This window comes from Bos mutus, chromosome 14 (assembly GCF_027580195.1).
Source record: "Bos mutus isolate GX-2022 chromosome 14, NWIPB_WYAK_1.1, whole genome shotgun sequence".
Taxonomy (NCBI): domain Eukaryota; kingdom Metazoa; phylum Chordata; class Mammalia; order Artiodactyla; family Bovidae; genus Bos; species Bos mutus.
The window spans coordinates 12,714,905-12,725,183 of record NC_091630.1 but is presented as its reverse complement, the minus strand read 5'-3'; the positions used below and the strand labels follow the sequence as shown (position 1 = coordinate 12,725,183).

At 43.3% G+C, this 10,279-nt stretch overlaps 1 long non-coding RNA gene across 2 annotated transcripts in view; it reads right to left on the bottom strand.

Moving 5' to 3' along the window:
- Nucleotides 1–1,216: 1,216 nt before the first annotated feature.
- LOC138990792 (uncharacterized) overlaps nt 1,217–10,279 on the bottom strand; it is a 124,724-nt gene continuing 115,661 nt past the window's right edge. The window contains exons 4-5 of one of the 2 annotated variants that reach the window (XR_011466905.1): nt 2,886–3,007; nt 1,217–1,711 (exon numbers count right to left, since the gene is read on the bottom strand). This is a non-coding gene — a long non-coding RNA (uncharacterized lncRNA). Of the gene's footprint in view, nt 1,712–2,367; nt 3,008–10,279 lie in introns of those variants that run through there. The other variant, XR_011466904.1, reaches the window with a different exon arrangement.

Genomic DNA, 10,279 nt, shown 5'->3' with positions numbered 1-10,279 from the left:
TTTTAATAAAATTGGCCAGCGTCAAACACCTCATTGGTGGCAAGTTTCTCATTTGGTAAAAAGGTGTCTATTATACATTTCAATCAGAAACAATAAGAGGAGAGATTTCCTGGGGGCCTTAAGACACTGTAGGGGTCTATTCCACTGCAGGGGGTGCAGTTTGACCTGTGGTCAGGTAACTAGGGGGCTTCCCAGGTGGCGCTGGTGGTGAAGAACCCACCTGCCAAGGCCGGAGACATAAGAGATGTGGCAGGGAGCCTGGCAGGCTACCATCCATAGGGTCGCAAAGAGAAGGACACAACTGAGTGACTTAGCACAGCGCAGCACAGGGAACTAGGGTCTCACATGTTGAGAGGTGCAACCAAAACAAAAAAGTAGAAAACAAACAAAAAAGAAACACTTAGAGGCAAAGTTGTCAGCTATGGTTTTTCCAGAAGTCATGTATGGACGTGAGGATTGGACTATAAAGAAAGCTGAGTGCCAAAGAATTGATGCTTTTGAACTGTGATGTTGGAGAAGACTCTTGAGAGTCCCTTGGACTGCAAGGAGATCCAAGCAGTCCATCCTAAAGGAGATCAGTCCTGGGTGTTCATTGGAAGGACTGATTTTGAAGATGAAGCTCCAATACTTTGGTCACCTGATGTGAAGAGCTGACTCATTTGAAAAGCCCCTGATGCTGGGAAAGATTTAGGGCAGGAGGAGTAGGGGACGACAGAGGGACGACAACCATCTCATGATGGTTGGATGGCATCACCGATTCAATGGACATGGGTTTGGCTGGACTCCGGAGTTGGTGATGGCCAACTGGGAGTTGGGAGGCCTGGCGTGCTGCGGTTCATGGGGCCTCAAAGAGTCGTACACAACTGAGCGACTGAACTGAGCTGTCACTGTGTTAGTGCAATTGTGGCTTTATCCATTACGCTCTTCAGTTTCCACTGCGGCTGTGTATTGCCAAGTTTTCAATGCAGAAGCTACTGGTTTGTTTGCTTCTCTCTGTTCTCACCAACCTACCACAAATAGACCATCAACCATTTTAGGGATAATAACTGCTGAATGCTCCACAAAGTCATGTCTGCAAAGAAAGAAAATAGACGGTGGCCCCTCCACAAGTCACAGACAAGACCTGTCATAGTTGCCATGTGGTTAAGGTGGATTGTCTCTGCACAAAGTATTTTGAATCAGAATTAAAGAACCAAACTTTGAAAATATCTTGCTTTTCAATATATTTAGGGATGATGCCAGGTTATCCCTAAGATAAAGGCATTCCAACGTGGGAGAGAAAAGAATGGAGTTTCAGTTTTGTACCAAAGACTGCCAATTCCTTCCTGAGCCACAGCCCCTAAATCAAGCGCCCTTGAAGGGTGAGGGGTGGGGGAAGATGTCTCTGTGAACAATGCCCATGGAGTGTGCCGTAGAGGTAAATAGTTAGGAGCCCAAGAGCTTATGATGCCCCTTCTTTCTCTTCTGGCCTTCATTCTCCATCTCCTCCTGTTTCTTCTTCTCTTCTCTTTTGACACTTGCATTAGGTTTTGCAACCACAACTTCCAAGATCAGTTCAATACAATTTATATTTAATGAGCATCTTTACCTGTGTGTGGGATCTGGGTAGTTCTTAGTTGCTCAGTCGAGGGATCTAAATTCTTTTCCACTCCCACACATCTTCTTCCCAGGTGTCTCCTTGTCTGCTCCCACTCTACTAGATCGGGAGCACCTTGAGTAAAGGAAACAAGTCTCAGTCTTACTTGTTTTTACTGCCTAGATTTGTAGTAGAGTAAGTAGTTGCTCCAGAGAAGGCAATGGCACACCACTCCAGTACTCTTACCTGGAAACTCCCATGGACGGAGGGACCTGGTGGGCCGCAGTCCATGGGGTCGCTAAGAGTCGGACACGACTAAGAGACTTCACTTTCACTTTTCATTTTCATGCATTGGAGAAGGAAATGGTAACCCACTCCAGTGTTCTTGCCTGGAGAATCCCATGGACGGGGGAGCCTGGTGGGCTGCCGTCTATGGGGTCGCACAGAGTCGGACACGACTGAAGCGACTTAGCAGCAGCAGCAGCAAGTAGTTGCTCAGGCTTCCCTGGCGGCTCAGCGGTAAAGAATATGCCTGCAATGTGGGAGACCCAGGTTGGATCCCTGGGTTGGGAAGATCCCCTGGAGGAGGGCATGGCAACCCACTCTAAGTACTCTTGCCTGGAGTATCCCATGGACAGAGGAAACTGGCAGGCTATAGTCCATAGGGTCGCAGAGATTCGGACACAACAGAAGCGACTAAGCAGCAGCAGCAAGTCGTTGCTCAATATGTGTTTTTAAAATGAAAGTTATTGAATGAGTAGAGATAATAAGTGACAAGAAGCCTTCCACTCTGTGATACTTTATTTAAAATTTCTGAAACATCAAAATATTAACATTTTCTAAATTAGGGTAGCAGATATGAGTATACATTATCTTTATACTATTTTTCATATTTGAAAATTTCTGTGATATTTAAAAACCAAGATGAGTAATGAAAATGATAGCAGTATGATAGAAATGTCTTTCTTCAAGGATCTCATCACTTAATTAGGGAATTGTTCCAAGGGCACCTGATTGCAGAAGTCTGTGGGCTGTATATTTTTAGGGGTTGACTGGCTTGCAGTTAAAAAAAAAAAAGGCAGATAGGTCTAAATCTTTAAAAGCAGGAGTTGATACTACTTGTCCAGTTTGCAAGGTATCCTAGGAATCAGCAGATAAGCACTTTTGGTATTTTTTAATACACATCCTTGCACATTCATGACGATGAAGCATGGTCAACAAGAACTGGATGGATTCCAAGCAGCATGGTGCTGACTAGCTGTGTACCTGGGGGTTGGTGGAAAGCCTCTTGAGAACTGTAGCAAAATACCTGTTTCCTCCTTAGGGTCAGATCTCCTCATTCTCTTCTTCATCCTGCACTCTTCCTGGAATATTGATCTGTATGGACCACAGCAGTGGATGCTCATGACTCTGCCTTCTGGTTGGGTTCAACTAGAAGTCAGAGGAAGGGAAGAAGAAGGTCAGGTTGCTTCACCCTTCTGTTTCCTTCCTATAAAGTTGCCTCCAGCTGGCAGTGTCCCTCGACTAAAGGTCATTGCTTCTCTCATATAGAGTGGCAGTGATACACGACTCTGTGTGTCTGTCCCTCTCTATCTCTTGGGTCCAGGAAACATCTCTACTCCTCATCTCTGTGGGCCTGGGTATTATAGACTCATTAAGAAGTGCCGTAAGCCTGCACACATACAGCTTTGAAAACAGTCCCTTTGTATATAAAACATCCCAATTTAGCTTCTTCTGAGTGGGCCATCTATTTTCTTTCGGGATTCTGATTAATCAAGTCTTGAACCATGACATCTAAGCTTTACCTCCTCACCAGCGGCTAGCACCCAGGTTTCTCTCCTTCACTTAGCAGATGCCAGGAGAGAACTTCAGATAATTCCCTTTAAATATTAAACTCCTGTCTGTGCTTGTTTTCTAAATCTTTTCATCATCTTCTTTTCTGCCACAAAGTTATAGAAACTGAAATGCTAAATTACTAAGAAACACTTGAAAACATATTGTCAGCATGAAATAATTACAGTCCTCCTTTAATAACTTCTACCTTCTGATGACTTTTGATCAGCTTGTGATCCTCCTTCTGATGACTTTTGATCAGCTTGTGATCCTCATACATTAGTACACTAGTATATACAAATATTTATACATCAGAGGGGGAAATCTAAGCTTTCATTCTACCATGTAATGATGAAAAGGGAATGTGTGTAATTTAGTGTAATTTGAAATATTATGGAAAGCAACAATCAGTGGAAATGGAAATGTCTGGGATAGTGTCCCTGGGCCTGGCCAGGGATGTCTGGTGAAACCCACAATTCCTCAAGGCCCTCACACATACTGGTCCCTCAGCCTGAATACTCTGCCTGCCTCTCCCACTCTTCATCTGGCTAATTCCTATTTATCCTTCAGCCAACTGCTTTAATGTCACAACCTCAGATAAATCTCTGATCCGAGTCTAAATTAACCCCCACCTCCTGTCAATTCTCTCTGATAGAACCCAGTTCTTTTCCTTTATAATAATTCTGTGTGTGTTAGTTTCTCAGTTATGTCTGACTCTTTGGGACCCCCTGCCAGGCTCCTCTGTCCATGGGATTCTCCAGGCAAGAATACTGGAGTGAGTTGCCATTTCCTTCTCCAGGGGATCTTCCTGACCTAGGAATCAAACCCAGGTCTCCTGCATTGCAGGCAGACTCTCTACGGTCTGAGCTACCAGGGAAGCCCCAGAGTTATCACAACATAAAGTATATATTTATATCCAAGTTCATTGTCCAATGTCGATCTCACCCATGAGGACAGAAATCAGTTTTGTTTTGTTCCCCCACTATGTTTGAATTCCTTATCAGTATCAGGGGCCCAACCAATAGTCATGAAATAAATGAATGTGTGAAGTTCTTAGAAAGGAAGAGCCATTGCACTTATGAATTATAATTCCATTTATAGTACTGTTATCAAAGGTGGATTATTGGTGTTCCTTAAATTTAAGAGGATGTCCCTAGACAAATTAAAATAAATCTATTTATTTATCTACTGTAGATTTGCATTTTATGAGTCATGTTTTGTTCCAAGAAGGCAAAAACCCAGCCAAAAACTTGTCATGTTGCTGCTGCTGCTGTTGCTAAGTCGCTTCAGTTGTGTCCGACTCTGTGCGACCCCATAGACGGCAGACCACCAGGCTCCCCCGTCCCTGGGATTCTCCAGGCAAGAACACTGGAGTGGGTTGCCATTTCCTTCTCCAATGCATGAAAGTGAAAAGTGAAAGTGAAGTTGCTCAGTCGTGTCCGACTTTCAGCGACCCCATGGACTGCAGCCTTCCAGGATCCTCCATCCATGGGATTCTCCAGGCAAGAGTACTGGAGTGGGGTGCCATTGCCTTCTCTGAAGAACTTGCCATAAACAGTCCTAAAAAAAAAAGTCCTTTCTTAAAGTTATAATGAGATGTACTAGGGGATACCTGCTGGTTTTGCCTGCCCAACTTCCTTTGCCATTCTTTAGGTTACAGAACCAAGGGCCACCATGTGTGACCTCTCTGGGGTTGTGCACTCCCGGACTCCAGGAGGTCCCGTTCACATACACTACATCACGAATTAGAGTTCTGAAGCTGGGCAGCATGGTGGCTCTGACATCGCTCTTCCTGTTGGTGGATGCTTCTCATACACTGTATCATTCAGTCCGTGCGTGGGCTCCCTTGCCAAAGAGGTAGACACATGATCCAAGCCAGTTGATCAAAAAACTGTCTTCAGAAATCACCACTACTTATTGTAGGACTATATATATATTGGGATTTCCAGTACCAAAAAGTATGAACGTCTCGAGCTGCGAAAGGTCCTTTTGCCACATAATGACAAAAAACCTGTCTGCGAGGGACGTCAACATACAGGAAGCAGAGCTGAAAGAGGGAAAGCATGAAACAGATCTTTGATGATCAGAGCTGATCCCCCTCCCTGCCTAAACTACTCCTGGGCTTTTCAGTTATGTGATCTAGTTAAGTTCCCTCCCTTGTTTAGTCAAGTTTGAGTTGAACCTCTGTTACTTACAATTCCAAGAGCACTGGCTAATACAGATACCAAACTCAACCTTGTTTTCTGCTTAACAGGAAACTAAATTTGCTTCTTGTGACACCAATGACATCATGTATCTGCCTACAGTCCTCCAATTGCTTCTTATGGTGCCCAGAAAAAAGCCAACTGTCCACACGTCATGGCCAGTAGATCTCTACACGGTCTGACCTTACCTCCTCCCACTCTCCCTGCCTTTCGCTCACTGTGCATCAGGAATCCTGACCCTGGTGATCCTTACAAGAGCCAAGCATGCTGCCACCAGAGGTTATTTGCATTTGACATTCCGTTGTCTGGTACATGCTTCTCCCAGTTTATCTGCTTGACTACATTCTGTTCTCTGTTCACATGTGAACTTCCCTCATCATCCCATCTTAAAATCTTACTTTTCCTCTTTGTATTAGTTTCCTAAGGGTTCCATAACAAAGTACCACAAAGTGGATGTCTCAATTCAACGGCAATGTATCGTTTCACAATTCTGGAAGCTAGAAGTCTGAGATCAAGATGTTGGCAGAGTTGGTTTGTTCTGAAAGCTGTGAGGGACTACCTGTTCCATACCTTGCTCCTAGCTTCCAGTGGCTTGCTGGCACTCATTGGCATCCTTTGGCTTATAGAAGCACCATCCAAATCTCAGCCTTCATCTTCACATGACATTCACCCTGTGTGTGTGTCTGTCACTGTGTCCTAACTTCCCCTTTTTGTAAGGACTCCAGTCATATTGGATTAGGGCTTCCTCCAATGACCTCATCTTGACTTGATCATCTGCAAAGATCCTATTTTCAAATAAGGTCACATCCACAGGTACTGAGAATTAACATCTTTTTGAGGGGACACAATTCATCCCATAACACTCCTCTTAAGCTATCTTATTTTTTTTTATACTATGTACCTGACATTATAAACTATGTTTATACTGATTTAATGCCTTTCTCTGCTTCAACTAACACATAAGTCCCATGAGCATGCAGATGTAATATTATATCCACAGTTGGATTTTTTCCTCAGTTTTTAAAACAGTGCCTGGTATATAGAGGGTGAGTGAAGTCGCTCAGTTGTGCCCGACCCTCAGCGACCTCATGGACTGCAGCCTTCCAGGCTCCTCCGTCCATGGGATTTTCCAGGCAAGAGTACTGGAGTGGGGTGCCATTGCCTTCTCCGATATAGGGGGTAAGCAATCAAAATATGTTAAATGAGTTAATACTACATAGGAAAATGGGCCCTCCTATTTTAAAATATAAAGTCTAAAACTTCTTTGTGCATAGTCAACTATTTCAAGAAACTAAATCTTCTCTGATGGTTTTAACATGTGTATTAAAGAGTCTAAGACTTATTGGAGATCTACAAAAAAAAATCTCTGTCACAAACTAACATACCATTCCTTTGAAAATAGAAGGGTGGGTAGAAACACTCTAAGGAAGAATGGAATTTGGGAGTGGTAGGTTGAGAGGGGACATATGAGAAGTGGTAGAAGTTAAATAAGTTTATGAGTGGTCAAGCTCTGGCAAAATCCTGCAGTGGTCATCGTTTTGTCTGACTTCATGATAAAAGTATGCTGTGGCCTTCAATGAAGTTACATTGTTTTCATCATTAAAAAGTAATACTAATGCAAAAGCAAATTTTGCCTGCTACAGATATTAGACGTGCCCCTCGGGTACAGCTCTGTCAAGTTCTATGATCATTCTCTGTCTTTCAGCTGATGCCCCCATTGGAATATGAGCTGAGAGTAGGGTCTGTGTCTTTTTAACCCACAACCAGTCAAAAAACAAGTGATTAGTTAACTATCAATGTATCTGCAGCACACACACACACAGAGTTAAGAGCCCTTACTTACATAAGGCTTTTTAGAAATCAATAAGACAGGTGACCCAGTAGATCAAAGGAAGTGCAGGTGCCATATAAACATAACAAGTTGCTCAATCTTGCCAGTAGCCAGGGAAATGCAAATTAAAATCATAACAAAATTGAATTTTTGCCCATCTGCTTGGCAAAAGTTGAAAAGATTGATAACTTCCAGGCTGGTGAGGGTGTAGATAACCAGGTGCTCTCAAACTTCTGAGTGTGGGATCCTATGTGGAACTGTATGTCCAATTGCAGAATACACTGACCTTTTGACCTAAAAATCCTACCTCTAAGCTCCTCTCCTACAAAATAGGCCATCTTTAAAATAATACATATCAATAAGTCTCCAGAATTTCAATATAGGAAAAACCTAGGGGTCTCATTTGGTTTTAAACAAATCAAGAATATGATATTTTTGCACTTTTGAGTTTGTGGAGTAAAATTCCTGCTCTCAACAGAATTAATTATCAATTAAGTAGCAGAAGCAACATTTATCAAATGTCAACTGGAAGCAAAGAATGTTGTTTGATTCCCTAATTCTGTTTAGTCACAAATATTTAAGAAAGTCACTCTTAGCTTCTAACAGTCTAAACCACCCTAAACCAGTCTCTGAGGGAAGTAAACCCTTAGCCCCAAAGGTGAGCTTAGAAAGTGAGAAGTCAAGTGGGCAGGCGCCCTGCGCAGTAAACTCAGCTTTTGCTCTCAGATTTCACCCCGTGCTCTCCCCATCCCCAGTTATTTCTGTTTACAATTAAAAAGGGGAAAGTGCTGCTTAGAGCAAGAATTGCCACAACCATTTTCTCATACTCAGGGAGTGGCTTAATATGTGTATATATAACATATCCAGTGAAAATGCCAGGCAGCCCTCTTTGAATAGAAGAGATGACTCCTCCCACTGAGAAACAAAAGGTATTTTTATCACACTGAAGTGCTCTGCATAAGGAAGTGAGAAGAACCTCGACTTTTCCTAGGGATAGGGAGGAGGTGAAGATCACGGAAGATTTGAGGGGTTTGGGAGGGAAAGCAAAGGCTCCCCTAGAAGGGGGATGGAACTGGGTCTAGCAGGATGCTGGAGGCCGGGCCGGTGCTCCCATAATGGGATAATGTGCTCTCCCCAGACCTGCCCCGGCCACTCCGGGCTTTGGAGTGAGGTCTGGCTCTTCCCAGGGCAGCCACAGCAGTGACTGAGGCAGGCGGTGGCCAGGGCCCAGCTACTTCCACCAGACAGAGGGCCCCTGTACTGACCAGGCAGAGTGCCCCTCATTTTGACAAAGCCTTTGTCAAAATGAAGCCTGGGTCAGACGGCTTCCCTCCCTTTTGTTTCTCAGCCCTTACTCCCCAGAAACCCCGCCCCACTTCCCTCTGTCAGCACCTGCTCCCCAGAGAGCTGACTGGCACAACCAGAGACCCCTCGTTTACCCCTGCCCAAGTTTCTACACCAGTGGGATTTTTCTTTAGACTCTGAAAGAGACCATTTCTCATTTTAATTTCAAGTTCAGGAATTAAAACCAAATAATTGCCAGTCTGCTCTGTGCCGCACAGTCTCTGCTTAACTTCAGAGAACGACTGGCTTTGTCTCGGTGAACAATCGCACTTTTCCTCAAGATTGTATTCCTTTCCTTTTTTGTTGTTAAAGAGAAATGAGAGAAATTCTAGGGGGAGAAGACCTGCAAATGGTGATACAAAATCTTGTAACTTTTATGAGCAATGGAATCCTAATTTCAGCATTAAAAAAAAAGACCTCCTAGTTTATTCTAAATAAAGCCCCTAACTTTGCATCAAAAGGTTGGTCCATAGAGCACTTGAAAGTTGTAATCTAGATTTCCAGTTACAAAAGCAAATAAGTAAACAACAAAAAACAGTTTTGCAACCATCTTAGTAAAAACAGTTAACATTTCAAGTAATTATAACTTGTGTTTGTATTATTCAGAATGACTATAATACTGGGTGGTAACTCCCATCTAGATAAACTACCGCTTATGTTACTGAAGTAGATGATAAAGTTCAGTGTTTGGGATCTCATGGTTTTTTTCAACTGGATGTATTTTTCTTTTCATTGTTTTCAACTCACCAATTGTATCTGTTGAAAAGACAGTTCCATTTTCAGAAAAAAACAACACAGGAGGCCACTTGACCTTTTGGGTCTATGTGATGAGGAAATTGTGAGGCAATCATGAATTCAGTGCAGTGTATTTATTGCGGGGGTGGGGGGGCATTCTGGGTTTTGTTAAGAAGATCAAACAAGCTCAAAAATGTGTCACTTAAAAGAAACAATAAATAGTTGCTACTTGTTTAATAACCTTTTAAATCTATCAGCAAGGAGGCTGACATTTGAAATGGCTTCTCTGAGTATTTATTAAGGGAATATATTTGTCAATTCCCTTTATTCTCTAAATGCTCTTTTCTCCACACTGTTTTGCCATCTCTGCTGAAATTACATCTCCACTTGTCTCCTTCTCACTTTGAAAAAGCAGGAGCTCACCTTCAGCCCCAGTCTGCTTCACCTTCATTAATCCACTTTGTACCTGGGCTGGCCTGGAGCAAATGGGGTTACGATGAGATTTCTCAGCCTCTTAGGAAGACCGCGGTCCCTACACCTTTCAGCTGCTGCTTTTAGGGTCTGCTGCACCCTCCACCGTCTCCCTTCCAGTGTCCCACTGACCCAGTAGTTCCCGGGCGAGGTGGCTGCTGACCTAAGTCCACCTGCATCTGATTTCTGTTGACACCATAGAATAGCCCGCTTGTCTAACAAAAGGGTGGTTCCAGCTACAAATTACATGAAGACGGTCGGGTTATCTTTTCTGGGCTGCTAAAA